Genomic DNA, 15,956 nt, shown 5'->3' with positions numbered 1-15,956 from the left:
CTCCACCCATTTTCCCCTCTCCTGCGCAGAAGTGCACAGAGTATAGGCGGACCTCGGATACACCTTACGTTTGACCTTTGTATTACCGTACAGTGTAACTTCAAAACAGCTCGGTCCTTCGGCCGGGATACTTGGCGACTTTTCAAGTTAGCAGCATTTACTGAATCAGGTTGCCAAGGCCAAATCCCCAATGCACCTATACATGTGATTCCCGCTACTTCCAAGGCGCGTGCCTTTCCTGAGGCATTAGGCTGTAACAGAGAAGTACTACAGTAACTGGCGTTGGACAAGAGATCTTTACGAGCTTTCCCACGAAGGTTTGTTTTTCCGTACTGCACAACGAGCAGATAACTAGCTATTGGTGGGACGAGGGAGATAGTGGAAAGTTTTATTGAAATGCTTTGGTTGATTGATTGAATCTTATCTTTGTCTGGTTGCCTTTCAGTGGCCAGGTCATAGCCTTCTGACCACTGTGCCGAGTAGAGAAATAAAACGGGAATCAAGAAAGAACCCAAGCAGCACAATGTACTGAAAGTCGAGTGCAATAGGGGTGGACGGGTAGGTGGAAGACCTTGAACACACTCTTGAAACTAAGGAACGTTGATAAGACACATACCGTCCACCCCTATAGCACTCGAGTTTCAGTACATTGTGCTGCTTGGGAAGCACATAAAGGTGAATCTATGGCTGTCTAAAGTAGACTGATTAGCACTCAGATTAAAAGCGGAATGACAGATTAAGGTAACAGATGACAGAAAGAATCGAAAGTACGACTTTGTAAGACAGATTTTTAAAACGCATAAAGTCAATAAAGATGTCAAGATGAGGACAAACAGTATCATTATAGAGGGTGTGTTTATTAAAGATTTTTTAAATAAAAAGGCTATAAGAACACCATAGATACCGTTTTCGGACTAAATTTTACTTAGGTACTTTCGGGCTAAAGTGAGACGGAGAATCCCAGTTGAAAGCATTTCTATGTTTAAAAAAAAATCATGAAATGAGCACCTGCGTTGAAATCGCGGAATTCTGCTATGCAAATGAACCAAAACCGAAACTACGCGCATCAGAAGCGCAGGGAGGACTACGCGCATTCCACGTCAGAGGGCTACGTGCTTTCGAGCGATGGAAATGATTAGAGTAGGTGCTGATCTGCTCTTTTTTTCTTTTTTTACAGAAGTTAAACGTGCCGCCTAACTGATCAAGCAGACCTCACTCAGGAAGGCTTTTAAGGAGGATTTTCTTCCATTCTGCTGTCTCCCGCGCGAAGTCCTCCAAATAAGCAAATAATTAATGAATTTTAGATAAGTAGTCTCCTACCAGTTACATACTCTCGTCGATAGGATGTCCGTCTTGCCGCATAACTCAACTGCAAAAACGGCATCTATGCTACTCCTATAGTTTTTTACTTAAAAAAAAATCTGTAAAAGATTTAAGAAAAAAAAACAGCCTGTATAGTGTGCACACGTAGCCATCATAGGCTATTGAGCAAATGGATAAAAGAGCGAACCTGCAACGCGATGCACAACGGATATATGCACAACATACCTATTCGTACATGTATATGTAAAAAAAATGCGTTGTTGGGCTAGTCGGTATACATCTATAGTGTGCGATTTAACGCGATTTCTATGTACCTATGCGTTTCCCTTTGCTTGGCGCGCACACAAAAACTCACGTAACTAAACAAATTTCCGTCTGCTTCGGTTCGTCTGCGTGTGAGTGTGAGCGTGCATGTAAGAAAATGTAAGAGAGGATGGGGCAGAGTCAATGTGTGTCCGTGTCGTCACGAACGAGGTCTTGGTACTTTGACGAGGGCGCGATATCGGCGTAGTGTAATTGGTAGCACATCGGTAATCAGAGAGGTATGCGGGTTCGAATCCAGCCACCGACACTCGCAGATTTTTCGTCTTAACTGTCCGTCTTTGAGATCATTGCTTCGGCGTCGGTGAGGCTTGAATGTTGTGTTTGCCTTTTTTTTTTTTTTTCGTCCAGCCTCTGCAATTTACGTAACATTATATAACTAGCACACCTGTAGTACAACCAGGGGCAGTTGATGTTTCACCAGCGGCGTGGCGGCGTGAATGAACCCCCCCCCCCCCCGCTGGTGATTACCCAATGGTCGTGCTGTGGACGGGGGGGGGGGTTCGAACCCTATGCCACAGGCTGTGCTGCCTGACGCTTTCGCTGCCTTTTCCGGCAGACTTTCCGGACGAATGTCGGCACAGTTCCCCGTGAAGTCAGCCCAGGGCGCATACTAGCCCCATGTCTCCTTCCTTTTCTGCACGTTTGTACGCGGCTCATATAGCGATAGGTGCTAACAAGGGATAAAAAAGTTGACGTTTCATAGTGTTGAATAAATTTCCATATAACACCAGCGCGGATCATACGAGAGAAAGAGAGAGAAATAAACAACAAGAATGAGTGAATAAAAATTAACGTATTAACATATATATATAGTCTCTCATCGATTCATAACGGAACCGGAGCCGAGAATAAACTCGCCGCTCACACCTAACGCCTTGTTCACGCCCTAAACTAAAAGCGAAACTGGGAGTGACAGGCACGAGCCCTCCCCTGCACTATACGAGAACGAGATTAAACCTTGTAGACTTTTCATCAAGTTTTCCCACCTTCTCTCTCTCTCTCTCTTCTTTTTTCTTTGTCACTTTGAACTACGAGGCATTGCCAACGAGCTCTCAAGAGCGCAAGCAGCAAAGAAAAGCGGAAAGCGTTTGTGTGTGTCCGCACCACTCGAACTGCCGGTGTGTGGGATATTGACGCGTCGCGGGCGTCGCGGAGCACAGCGCACTAGGGCAGCGCCGCACGCGCCCGCGAAACTGCCATCTCACGGCCGGCGTAGGGGCGTCGCTTGCGGCGTCTTGGTAGTCAGCCGCTGCGATCAGCTCTGGATACTCCACGGATTTGAGTGCGCCTGGCCATGCATGGGAAGCAACGCTCGAGAGGAACAAACTTTCTGACAGCGGCTCAAAACGTGCTCCGGGCAAACGGCGTCGTTTGAGGTACGTGAGCACTTTGTCGTTTGGCACGAATGTAATTGTTGTTGAAGTTGATGGAAAGTTGATGAAACGCGAAGAGAAGAATGAGTAGTACTTTCAGTGTACGGCCGTCGCTGGACGTGTGGCGTACGGCGAACGTACGGTCGCGTAATTTGCGTAAATTTCTCTAATTACTTTAATTCTACTGCGTTAACTTTTGGGCGTTATAGGCTCACTTCGAACGCCGTGTCGACTCTCACTTTTTAAGTATGAGCCTCGTTGATTCAGGAAAGAAAAGAAATCGCGAATCACCCTGCGTATGCATAACGTATATGAAGATAACAAGTTATCTTCATATACGTTACACATACGCAGGGTGATTCGCGATTTCTTTTCTTATCTTAGATAAGGTATTAGAGCAAAAGTCATTCACCACATCAATGAACTGCCATGTAGAAAAAGTGTACATTCGAGAAACGTCGAGATGCATAAATACAAGGCTCGGAGAGGATAAAAATAAAAAAAATACAGTAGTTCCCTAATTGAACACCAGTCGAGGTGTAAGAGTTGTGAAGCGTTTAAGAGCACTGAGGTACTAAAAGTGTGTAGGGGGAAAGCATCACTAGTGTTTGAAGAAGCGAGGCAGATTCATATAGCTGCGTGAGTTTCCCGTCGGTACAATATACCGATAAGATACATAGATTCCGGGAGGGTTGTTTTACCCAACCAATCAGCAACGGAGAGGCTTCATTTAAAAACATGTTTTCGTTCGCAATAAAATTGTGTTGGTGGAAGTGCAGTGCGTCTCGTCGTTTTTAGTCTTATTGCAGTGTTTTACCTATTTTAATCAACGAACCCTTCGGGATTCTGAAGGCTAGGTACACATGTTAGTTCATTTGCACGTCCGGAAGCATAACGAAATTTTCGAGTAGCACCAGGTCGTTATTAAACAGTGCAAGCACCATACACACACACACGTTCCACGGTACACTGGTTGCATACACTATTTACAATTTTTTCTTTGTGAAATGCAAGCACGCGTAATGTGTAACGGTTTAAACTGTATGCGCGGAATGGAAAGGGAGACCTTGCGCCAAGTGTTCACGACGGACTGCGAGGTACATATTTTGTTGAATTGTGTACCTTCTGATGGCTGGGATGAGAATAGAATCAGTAGTGGTCACTCGCTGAGGAAATATTTGCGCCTAAAAGCATACAGCCTGTCAGCAGACGACGGACAAGATGCCTGTACTCGCCCGGGACTTCCTTCCTAAGCCTTCCTAATTTGCTTCCGCCCTTCCTTCAGAGACGACAACCACAAAACTAAAGGAACTTCCGGCCTACGCTAGTAGAGATAAGGGCAGAGTTCCTGTCCTCAGTGTGTCCTCTGCTACCAGTAGAATCAAGTACACTGTAAGAAGGAAAAGAGTAAATTGGGGAATAATTACAGCGCCGTAGATTGCAATTACTACCCGTGTTAGCACATTGACTCTAAAATTTACCCCTTTCCCTAATAGTCCCAAACTAGTCCCTACAACTTCGCAAATGATCCCCTGAAAGCAGCAGTTTACATAAATGCAACGGTCTGCGCGATATGCGGGGATTTGTTGAAAAAAGCTCTATAATTAAATAATTTTCTGCATACATTGTAAGAAATACAGTGAAACCTCCCTATGTAAGACACTCGCGATGCAGCCAAAAAGGCCCTATAGTTAAGGAGGTGTCTAAGTTAGAGAAGCGAATTCAAAAACCAAACAGCGAAACTGGTCATGTTGCCACAAAATGCGTGCTCATTGAACTTACTGCAGATATTGCCGTCCGATACAGAACCATTTTTATATTAAAAATTTGTGTTTTGTAGCTATACTGTCAAATTCCTCTCCAAAACCGTAACTTCACCTTATACTTGTGAGAGTGGTTGGTATGCATATTCCCGCTGCACCAGATTCTCTGCATGCTCCTCCTGCCTCTACAAGCTTTCCTTCTTTTTCTCAAGCGTCAATTCCACAAGCTTTCTCTTTCGCATTACAGTACAGGTTATTGGTAGGGTTCCGGGTTTGCAGAGTATATATCTCGCCATAGTCGGATAGTATTTTTTGGAGTTTATTATTTCGCAAGAATTCTCAAATTTTTTGTCGTTTATTCTTTTTCTACCTGAGTTAATATATGAAATTAGGAGAAAAAGCAGCGACTGTGAAACGATATACTCACAAAGAGAGTTAGAAGCTGCATTGTAGGAGCGCTCTTGCTGTTATGCTGCCGAAGTTGCAGACGACATCTATACCATGATCGCCTGTTGGCGTGCGGACATCTCGAAATCCGGATATTCCCTGACATATTCTCAAGGCAGCGTTCGCTTTCGTACCATCTGCGTTGCAACAACTATAGCTGTCCTTTCAAGAAGACAGTGTGGATGTCATCTGTGCCCCTTTGAGCACTTTGAGGAGGAGGAGGAGGAGGAGAAGCTATATTCCCAGAAAAAGGGAAAGGAAAACCCTAGGCGCTGGACATTTTCAAGTAAACTGGAGAGATGCCGGAATGGCCTCAATCGCCCTCATCCTGTGCGCCCTGAAGTCTCTGCAAGAACGCTCCCACTCCGTTGCCTTTCAGTGGGTTCCAGGGCATTGCCGAATAACTGGGAACCACGAGGCCGGCGTTGCCGCTACCGCTGCACATCAACAGCGGCCTTCTACGCCCATTATACTTTCGAGAGGAGACGGAAGATCCCTCCTCAGGCATTTGTCAGATTCCTGGTCTACCCTGCAGTGGCAACGCGACATTCCAACCACGTCCCCTTTCCGAGGTGTAGAGCCAACGCTGTTATACCGTCTACCCTGCAAATCTTCCTCGTCCCCTTAAGTCGCTCATCCTCAGGCTATGTATGAACGTGGCCTTCACACTCCTTTCTATTGCAACCAGCTAGGCTGTGAGGCTAGCCCTGTTTGCAACGAGTGTGGTGTACTTTCCAACGTCGAGCACATACTCCTCCGCTGTCGGATTTACATCAACGAGAGGCGTACACTGCAATCACAGCTTGCTAACCTTGGCAGCCGCCCCTGCAAACTGTGGTGCATCCTCGTCCCTTGAGACACCGTGGCCCACTCCAGGGCGGCCTTACGTCATGTAGTTGGGTTCTTTTTAGAAGACTGGCCTAATGGACTAATTGTGACCCCAACAGCGCCTTCGGGCATTCCCATCATCACGATCACGATCGGGATCGCCGTCGCCACTCCGATCATCATCGTCATCTCTCGTCATCGTCATCACTCATATTAGACCCCCTAGCTATGGGGTAGCGTTCCAGTCCTAGAGTGGAAAACCTCCCCAGTTCATCGTCCAAATATAATTGTTGTTGTTTGTTGTTAACTGAAAGACTGCTGCATAGTGGATCTGGGTCAAGAGGTTCACCATTCCTTGTCGTAGGAGCTGTTAACCCGTAATGCAAGCCAACCTATAGCAAACACTAAAGGAAAGTTAATCTTGTTAACCAGTCATCAGGGCAGCAGCGTAGGCAGAAAAATATTTCGGGAGGGGTTCTATAGGGACTTCACATGGGAGAGGAGAATCTTCCCGGCCTGGGGGTCGCTACGTCCAACGAGATGTTACATCCATCGGTGGACGTAACGGCGCATTGGATGCAACGGCTCGTTGGATATAACGGCACGGTATGGATGTACCGCCACGTTGGATGCAACCGCACGGTGGACTTGGTGCCCTTTTGGATGTAACTGCTCGTTGGATAAGCGGTTTCAGGATATGTCGTGCCCTAACTAATATGGCATCGATGCATTTTTGGAATCAGCCACTCCTAACAGATATTTCGCGGCATATCCTCGGAATGTTTTTGTTTCTTTGTTTGTTTTCCTGAGAGTCCGTCAAATTGCACTGTTTTATGATTTGATATGTTCACAAGTAATGGACAGAGTTGCTGACGTGAGAGAATAAATTAGGTCAGGTTCTAAATTACGAGGTTGGTGCACAAGTTGAAATCCCCCAAATCTCAAAATATTCACCAAATAATATAGTTGCGCATTAGGTAAAAAAGCTGGTGGTAGTGTGTGTCATGTTCTGCTTGCCGTAGTTGGCCTCGCTGAGAGCGGGCGGCTCGCCACGACCAACCCAACGCGTCATTTAATGGAGCAGCGCGCGTCCTAGGCCGACTTACAAGGAAACCGTATCGGCATGTGCTATCGTCGGGGGAAACCCAGAGAAAACCTCCTGGCAGCAAGGCAGTACTGGGCATAAGTAAGAAAGCACCAACACGGCTCTACGACAACGAATGGCGCGAAGGCAGCAAACGATAAAAGTGACAACAAAGCGGCGACAAAGCTGACTTCCCGGAATGCAGACGCAGCATTGCGATTTTCTCTACTTTCCCCGGCAATGAAGAGGCCGACCGGGCGGCCCTACGGGGTCATCATATAGCTTCAGCCCACTCTATCATCTTGCCCAAAGGTGATCGTCAGGCCCTCGTCCGTGCTCTCTCTGCAGACAAGACAAGATCACAGTGGCTGCATGACATTACACCCTACTCTCTGCTCCACGCAGTGGATCCTTCTCTTTCACTTTCGCTTCCTCATCGCCTTCCGCGACACTACGCATCCCTGCTTCACCGCATGCGGCTGAATGTTGCATTTACACCCCAGTTATGAGGCAGCGTCTTGGCCGTGCGCCCTCGGACCTTTGTGCAGCATGCAGTGTGCGTGCAGACCTGCACCACCTACTTATGGACTGCCCGGACTACAAGCGGGAGCGTGCGATATTGCAGCACGAACTGCATGGGATCGATCATCGCCCCTTTACCATAGGCAAGGTGCTGGGCCCATGGTCCAGTCCAGCTCATACACGCCAAGGTCTGCGTCACCTCTGGGACTTCTTGTCATCAACAGGCCTCTCCACCCTGCTTTGATTACCGGACCCCTTATCATATCCATCATCATCTCTCATCACGTACAAGTGGCACTGGGGCAGCGCCCAGCCTGCTGGCCGGCATCAGCCCCATCTCATGATCGTATCTCTATTTGTGTGTGTGTGTGGTTCTCTACTTTCAAAGTGCCGTCCGTTGACAATACGAAAAGTCATCTGCTGTACACCTAACATTTTATTAATATGCGCGTTGCGCCACGAATGCGCGTTGCTTAGAACTCGGTAACCTGCCTCATACTTTAACGACCTTCGTTTTGTGGTTGTACCAATATAGCAGCTGTCTATGAACCAATCAATGTCAATCTGTATTACAGGTAACTTCTTTTTATTTAGTTAGTTAGTTGTTCCTATTCAGAGAAGTACCTGTGAGGTAGCACGTTAGCATCTAGGTTTGACGCAGGCGTCTATATTCAGCGACACCTGCGTTTTTTGCGCAGGCATTGGAACCACTGAACTTATGTCTGTGGATGTAATGGCGCAATGGACGTAACAGCTCGTTGTGTACGGTTTTCCGTTGGCTGTAACCGCTCGTTATATGTACTGACTTATGGATGTATCGGCCAGAAATGGACGTAAAGTCTCGTTTGATGTAACGGTCGTTTGTATGCTACAGCAGGGCGGATGTAACGACTCGTTTTTGGATGTGAGAGCACGATGGATGCACTACCAAAGGTACCATTTCGGGAGGGGGGGTTGAACACCCAGAACCCACCTATACGCCTGCATCAGGGCATGGCTCTTCTTGTTGTATGTTGTTGAAAAACATACGCCAGTGCGCCAGGGCATGGCGTATGTTTTTCGGATGTTTTTCGGATGTTTTTGTACAAATCCGAAAACCTGGGGCCCTAGTTATATATAGGTTCTGAGTTTTCGCGGTTTTCATTTTGGAAAATTCGGAGGCTGTTTATCAGAGTTTTCATCTTTTCCGAAATTCGGAGTTTCTCGGAGAAATAAAAAGTCTGAAAAATGAACGGCGCCGATTTCGGAGTATTTCGGAGTAGTCATCGCAGAGACAATGCAAGGAAAGAAGTGCAAGAGTGACTGAGACCACACGATGTAGCGCACGGATGTCTTACTACCCAAAGCTATTGAAGTACAAACGAGCGTATTTTCACAAATTGTGAATGGTGCCCAGGCTCAAAATGAGTAGCAGCTGTGACGAACACAGAACTGTTCTGTGCCAAACTAGCCCAGTGCCCGGGGTGAAGTAGAGTCACGAGGGTCGAGGATGCATAGAACAGATGGGACAAGGTGGTTGTGGAGCTGGTGAAAGGGACAAGTGTGTGTACTACCCTCTTTTTTTGGGCCTTTCATGCGTCCAGCGACCCTGAAGGAGACTACCACTTCTGACAACCTTTTCTCTTTTTTGGTTGTGGATCAGTTTGAAGTCGAAAAGTAGGTGTGGAAGGGGGAGAAAGGGAGTAGGACACAGGAATAACCGCAAGGCCGTCACGTGGGCCTTGGAAAAATCGGAGTTCAGCGGATAGATCCGATTTTTTGCAAAAAAATATCGGAGGGAGTTTATCGGAGTTTGTCGGATAAATCCGAAAAGTCGGAAGCCTATAGGACATTTTCTCGGGGCCTTTGGTGCAGTGCACTGTTCGAAAGCAAACTGAACACAAATGGTTACGCCACAGCAGGTAACGACCTAGGCTGACAAGAGAGTATACTAAACCACACACACACACACACATACACACACACACAAAAGCACGCAGATTACCTCAGGGGGAGAAAAACGCCATCGTCATAAAAAGACTGACCCCTCTTGGGTCTTTCCAGCACAAAGGACGGCGAAGATTGGGAAAATTAAGGCCACATTTCGTCCCACTCAGCTTGGGTAATCCGTTCGTGTTGTGTCTGTCCCTTCGTGTTCCCTAGTCTCGGGGTTTTTACATTATGCATCATCTTCACCAGCTCGCTTGCTTCCTAGCCATTTTTTCATTGGGTAATCCTGTCCTACTTCCGAGATAGGAAGATGTCCGCTGTATAGAATTCGCTTGCCATGTATTTTCAATAGGAGCCTGCATGTGATGGGTGAACTGTGACAAATTCCGTGTTTTTTTTTTTGTTGTTGTTCTTTCTTTTGTTTCTTTGCTGGGAATAGCAAGTCGCCGTAGCGCAGGCCAACCTTTCCCCCTTTTTTAAAATAAACATATATCCCCCCCTCCCTGCTGGTGAAACAGCATCGTGTTCGACATAGGGAGTTGTTTGAGGTAGGGGTGGGGGGTCCGACTTGGGAAATTTTAACGTAGTTAGTAGTTATTTCTTGACAAATTGGCTCTGTGTATGTCGCAAGCGTGTACAATTTGAGACATACCCGTTCATAGTTAACAACAACAACAACACTCATAGTCCTTCAAAGCATTTTCACTGTGAGTACAAAGCGTGTAATGCAATCTAAAAAAAAAGGAAAAGTAATTTTGGTTCTTTTAGAGACTAGAGGCATTGCCATAACCATGAGTCCTTACTAAATACATGGAAGTGTATACGAAGTTTAAGAGACTATTTGCAGTGCTGGGGAGTAAATCTCACCCTCAGGGGGCTAAAATGGGGTGTAAAAGATGGCGTAATTGCAATCTTGGGATCTAGATGTTGTAACTGCTCCGCAATTTACTCCAGTTTTTTTCTTTTTTCTTATATAGTATGTAGGGTGTGAACGCAAGACGGCTGATTTTTAAAGGGTTATTTTTTTTTAAAGAGTAGCAATAAACAGCTCATAAAGAGCACTCTATGCCAGCGAGATCCGAAGTTTACAAAGCAGTTAAGATTTTGCGCAATGCATCAGTATCGTCTCGCTGTCTGTCTGTCTGCGCGTGCGTGTGTATGTACGCACGCTTCACACTACTACCGACATCGCACTACTTCGTCCTATCTTTGTACAAAACAGAATACACCAACGAATAAGGAATGTCTCGATCGATCGAACGAGAGTAATCTCAAATACGTCGACACATGAACGGCGGTAGAAACGTCTCATTTTTCGGCCAGGGGAGGGGAGGGGGGCGCACATTCATTTCTTGCAGTCCATCTAGGAGTTGTAAGCCTCGTAGAGTAATCCTCCGAAATTCAGATTCTCTATACGACAATAATTCCTTCGCTGAAACCTGCGCCCCTTTTTTTCCCCACAGCTCCCCTCATTAGCAGATTAGCCGACAGAACAAAGATATTTCATATGCGCAGCAAAAGTTCGCTTTTATCGAAACGATTAGAGCGACGACAGCTGCCGTCATACATTTTTTTTCCGTACCATTCTTCGTGACACCCGAAACAAAAAAACAAAAGAAAAAGCTGCATAAAACAGCAAATTGCACTCGTCATGGCGTGCGATGCCATAGACAGAGGAACGTACATTTAGATTTAAAGCACAGTCGTGTGCTCTCGATGATAAGCGATTAAAGCTTTTATTTGCTTTCTTGAGATTCGGTATTTTTTTTTATTCCCGAGAAATGACGCGTACTAATCGGAAAAGCCTGCAAGAGAGAGAGAGAGAAAAAAATAACGTAAGTCAAAGGTGTCAAAAGATGAAAAATTACCATAGAACATCAGCCGCCCGTATTAGGTAGGAGGAAAAGTACTTTCGGAAACGCAGAGACACGACAAAAATGCTTTTCTTCTGCACGGATTGTTCGGAAAATTAGGTTTAATGTTTCCAGCAAAGAAAGAATTGAAAGGAGAAAGTGAATGGAATAGGAAAGAAGGAATAGGAATCAGATTTTTCTCTATACGTGTATTACTTTTATGTAGCGGATCACCTGTACTTACAAAGCATTTTCAAATTTCAACATGCGCGGTATAACATCAATGTGAATTCCTGGTCTCGTAGTCTCTTCACTTGTACAGTTTTGCACGCGGATTTCCTTTAGCAGCTTGTCTATTCTGTCGTGGTCTACGTGCGTCCTCAATATTCTGCGGCAATCAGGCAGTTGGTATTCCGGCACTCACGCGGTGGCTGCATTTCTCACAGAAGTAATAATGATATACTGAGTAATACTGCGGTGAGGAAAATGCATAACCCAGTATCTCTCGTCTTGTTATAAGACTTGTATGTTGTTGAAAATACTTTTTGTTGAAAACATTCGGGAATATAATACACGGAAATACTTTTTTTTTTGTCTTGCAGCAAATCTGTAAGACAGCAAATCTGGTTTTTACAGCGACTAAATTCCAAGTAAAGCCCTTTGTGTTGTCCACGTCTTGTCTTGAAAACGGAAAGCTTTTCTCTGCTCAGTCTGGGCACGTGCCTGCGAACAGACGGAGGTGGGAGTCCGTGCAACGTAGGTATAAAGTATAAACTACACGCGAGTCACATGCATACAGATCCCGACAAAAGTTTACGGAACACCAGAGCGACGTATTCCTTAATCGGAGCGGCACCCTAGCAGCGAACGGGAGTGGACACACTTACTGAGAGGTCCATGGAGTACCCAGTCACCTGTTTGTAAGTCTATCTGCTCCTGTTTGCAGCAACGGTATCGCTCAGATGACTATATACACCACTCCGGTGTTCCGTAAACTTTTGTCGGGACCTGTACCAGCATCCGGTCAGTAAGTAGTTGAGCCGCTGCCCCAGCTAATGCCCGTGATATTGTGAGTCTGAAAGATTGCATCGTGTACTAATCATCATAACCTGCGTAAAAGGGTGAACCACCGTCTTCTCACATGAGATGTTCGAACCTTCTTTGATCGAGTAACTTAGGACAACAATCGAAGGCATATTGCAGACGCCGTTGAACGTCAGTGCAGGACTTCCCTGTGATCCATAACCAGTCGCCGTCGGCATAGATAGATATTGACACCTTTCTCCTACCGTGTCCCTTCGGACCGGCCATCACCAAGCTAAATAAAACTGGGCCGGGTACACAGTCCTATACGGCAGCGCGTGATCAGCTGTCATGGGAGCGTTCTTCCCATCAGATGTGCGAACAAACACCTGCGTCTTATAGAGGAAATTGGTAATCCCTGCGCTGCCTGACGCAGCGAACCGTCCCCAATAAGTGCATGGAGGATGTCGATGGGACTGACCGTATCGTACGCTAGTACGTTGATACCCCGAAATAATAATTGCGCTATAGCGATGATGACAGGCATGGCTCCTGGGCCCTGAAACTATACAGGATAAATACAGGAGCCCCATTGGCGGCACCTGGTGGAATAGTATAATGTCTCCGGCGGAGTGATTCCGTTAGGGCTGACGGACTACATTTTATGTCGTTCTTAAATTAAACACTGGACACGGGTATAGTACCTTTTTGAGGCTACGTGGTCCCCATACTAGATATTAAATAGATATTAAACTGCGCATGTGTGTCTTTTGAGCCAGGGTTGTATTGTGGCTTTGGCGTGTCCTGGTACTTCTGTAAGAGGCCTATGTATTATCAATTTGTATGACCTCGTGACCGTCCCACCTTTTAGCATGTTTACCGTCCTGCACAACGGTACAACGGTGAAAGAGATTACGTGATTAGTTTTGTTGTACCTAATGCAACATGTCTTACAGCGGGCGTGCTTCGGTTTCTGTTTTAGATCTACAGGAGAAGTATTGCGCGTAACTGCAACGTCCGTCAAATTCCTTGGCCACTTGCATCCATCATGTATAGGCTGCGCACTAGTGTTTCGCCGAATTGTAGCGAATGTCACTCTAGCACTTTGCACTCCCCGACGGATTCACGCTCCCTCTTCGCTCCCTCTTGCCAGTCGAGTGCGCTAACCACTACGCTACGCTTTCATCGCCTTTTCATGTTTTCAGGCACCTTGAGGCTCGTGTCCTGTTTGTCTGTTTGTGTGTTTCAGCCTCAGAGCAGTTACTTTCCAAACGGGTAGAAATGCGGTACCTTTATAGGGCCATCGCTTACGATGAAATTTTGATCACGTGGTCGCTGTCGCATGATCCCGTAAAGCTACGGACGGACCAATACGGGGGTGGACCGTACAAGGGGGACATGTTTATTTTGGAAAACAAAAAAAAAAAACAAAAAAAAAACGAAAGGTTATCTCGCAAAGAGCCGGCTCGCTCTTCTGAAGAAAAAAAGGGAAAGAAGAACTGAACCCCCCCCCCCGGAAATTAAGAAAAAAAAAAACAGGAAAGAAAGGAAAGATAAAAGAGACACTATAACAACGTGACAAAGTCAGATGAAGTTCATGAGTCCTGAGGCCGAGTCGCTCAAGGCTATCGCCTTCAACACCCGAAGCAGCACAACATATCGGCTCAATATTGGTTCAGTATTGGTCCAATATGTTGTACTGCTTGGGACTGGCACAGTTCCCTTAGAAGTCGGCCCAGGACGCACATTCCCCCAGGGCGTGAGTCGTGACGTTGCCCACATACGTGAGGCCGACAACGGCAAGCCATATCACCACCACCACCACTGCTTGGGACTGCATGTGTATTGAACTATCGCTTCTGTCTGCTATGTGTCAGTCTAAAAAGAAGAAGAAAAAGAGAGAAGTCACTAATACGAGAACATATATTTCAGCTTTTGTCGACGCATAACCTAACCTCTCCACCTCCAACAGCCGAAAGTCGACTCCTATCTGCGCGCGTGCGCTTTAGCGACGAAAGGTGGCTCACCCTTTATAGTGGCACCACTTTGCGGCTTTATTGCTGCCACTCATGAAATACGCTGCCTGCCATTATATTACGACGCCGAGAAAGATTCATTACGTCACTGTAAATATCCAAATGGCCCTCCACATAAACGAACACTCTCCCATTCTGCGATTACCCAGCCGAGGCAAAAGTCCCCGCATCAGAGGCAATTTTCTCGCTTTCCTTTGTGTCGCCTGGAAATAAAGGCAACACCGCGCTAAAGTGATTTTTGGTTCAGTGCAGCGTTCTGAACTCCCATTCCCTTGGCGCAAGGCAAATGGTAGCGTAATATCGGAACTCGTGTATGCAAATGGAATAAGGCGTAGTCCAGCTGCATGCGACGTCTGAAACGTGTAGTTTCACGGTGTAAATACTCGAGAGAATTGCCCCGTGCCTGATCACTGTGCAACTTTCATAACCTGTTTGGAAGAATGAATCTCCGTGATACCGCGCACCTTAAAAATGCCTAGTTTACGGAAGACGCTGGCATAAGGAAGATCAGAGTGGTTCGCAAGCGAGCTAGAGCATGAAAGGCTTCATGAGGTCGAAGCAGCCAGCGAGGGTATGCAGAGCCTTGAGGGTTACAGTGACCTCTCTCTCTCTCTCAATTGCGCCCACGGGATTCACGAGTTTAATTCCTTCTGGATTGGATTGGATCTCTCTCTCTCTCTCTCTCTCTCTCTCATTGCGCCCACGGGATTCACGCGCGGAGTTTCCTTCTGGATTGGATTGGATTGCACCGGACCGGACCGGATTGGACTGGATATGAAAGAAAGATATGGAGATGTTAGTCCCGACCCAGTCAGGACTGGCTACTCCAAAACGCGTTTTTGTGTACGTTGCGGTCCTTTTATTTTTTTTTATTTTCAACATTGCCTGTGCATTCTGTGTTCAATTAGCAAAATTAGCTTAATTAATGGGTGACATGAAGGCTACCTACCACAACGTGTGGCAGAAACCTAGCTGTACTGAATACTAAATGAATATACATACGCTGCATACTTTTTTTTTAAATTTTTTTTTACATGGTACCGAAACACCCTGAATTGTGTATTTAATTCGGAATTCAACTTCGAATACACAATTACCCGTTTTGGCATACAGAAAGTCCTAGGATTAGCCCAGCCCTAGTGGAAATAGATTGGATTCAGTGGACTTTACTTCAGTAATGAGAAGATTAGATGCTCCCACGCATATGTACGGAAGAACGAAAAGGTGGTGGTCGTCTAGGGGGTGCCGTACGCTTGTAGTTTACAGGCATGTTTTTGAGTATGCGCTATTCGATATGGCGCAAATCGAATTTCATGCAACGCGCGAGCTGTGGCCAGCGACGTCTGGTGAGGAAATATGTTGAGTTGAGTTGAAAGAGAGAAGGAAAAAAATGGAGAAAGAGGCACTCATTACGAGAGTGGGATACTCCAGATCACTTAGAAAAACAAAAA

The 15,956-nt window shown here is 46.2% G+C and overlaps 1 protein-coding gene across 5 annotated transcripts in view; it reads left to right on the top strand.

The window, feature by feature from the left end:
• The window catches only part of LOC135399924 (5-hydroxytryptamine receptor 1-like), a 299,523-nt gene that overhangs the window by 111,228 nt on the left and 172,339 nt on the right, over nucleotides 1-15,956 (top strand). Inside the window, exon 1 of one of the 5 annotated variants that reach the window (XM_064631659.1) lies at nucleotides 2,805-3,023. The exons of the other annotated variants lie outside the window; for them this stretch is intronic. The gene's annotated coding sequence lies outside the window, so the exon portion shown is untranslated. Of the gene's footprint in view, nucleotides 1-2,804; nucleotides 3,024-15,956 lie in introns of those variants that run through there. 5 annotated transcript variants of the gene reach the window in all.

This window comes from Ornithodoros turicata, chromosome 7 (assembly GCF_037126465.1).
Source record: "Ornithodoros turicata isolate Travis chromosome 7, ASM3712646v1, whole genome shotgun sequence".
Classification (NCBI taxonomy): domain Eukaryota; kingdom Metazoa; phylum Arthropoda; class Arachnida; order Ixodida; family Argasidae; genus Ornithodoros; species Ornithodoros turicata.
The sequence above is the reverse complement of the archived record's forward strand: the minus strand, read 5'-3'. Positions and strand labels throughout refer to the sequence as shown.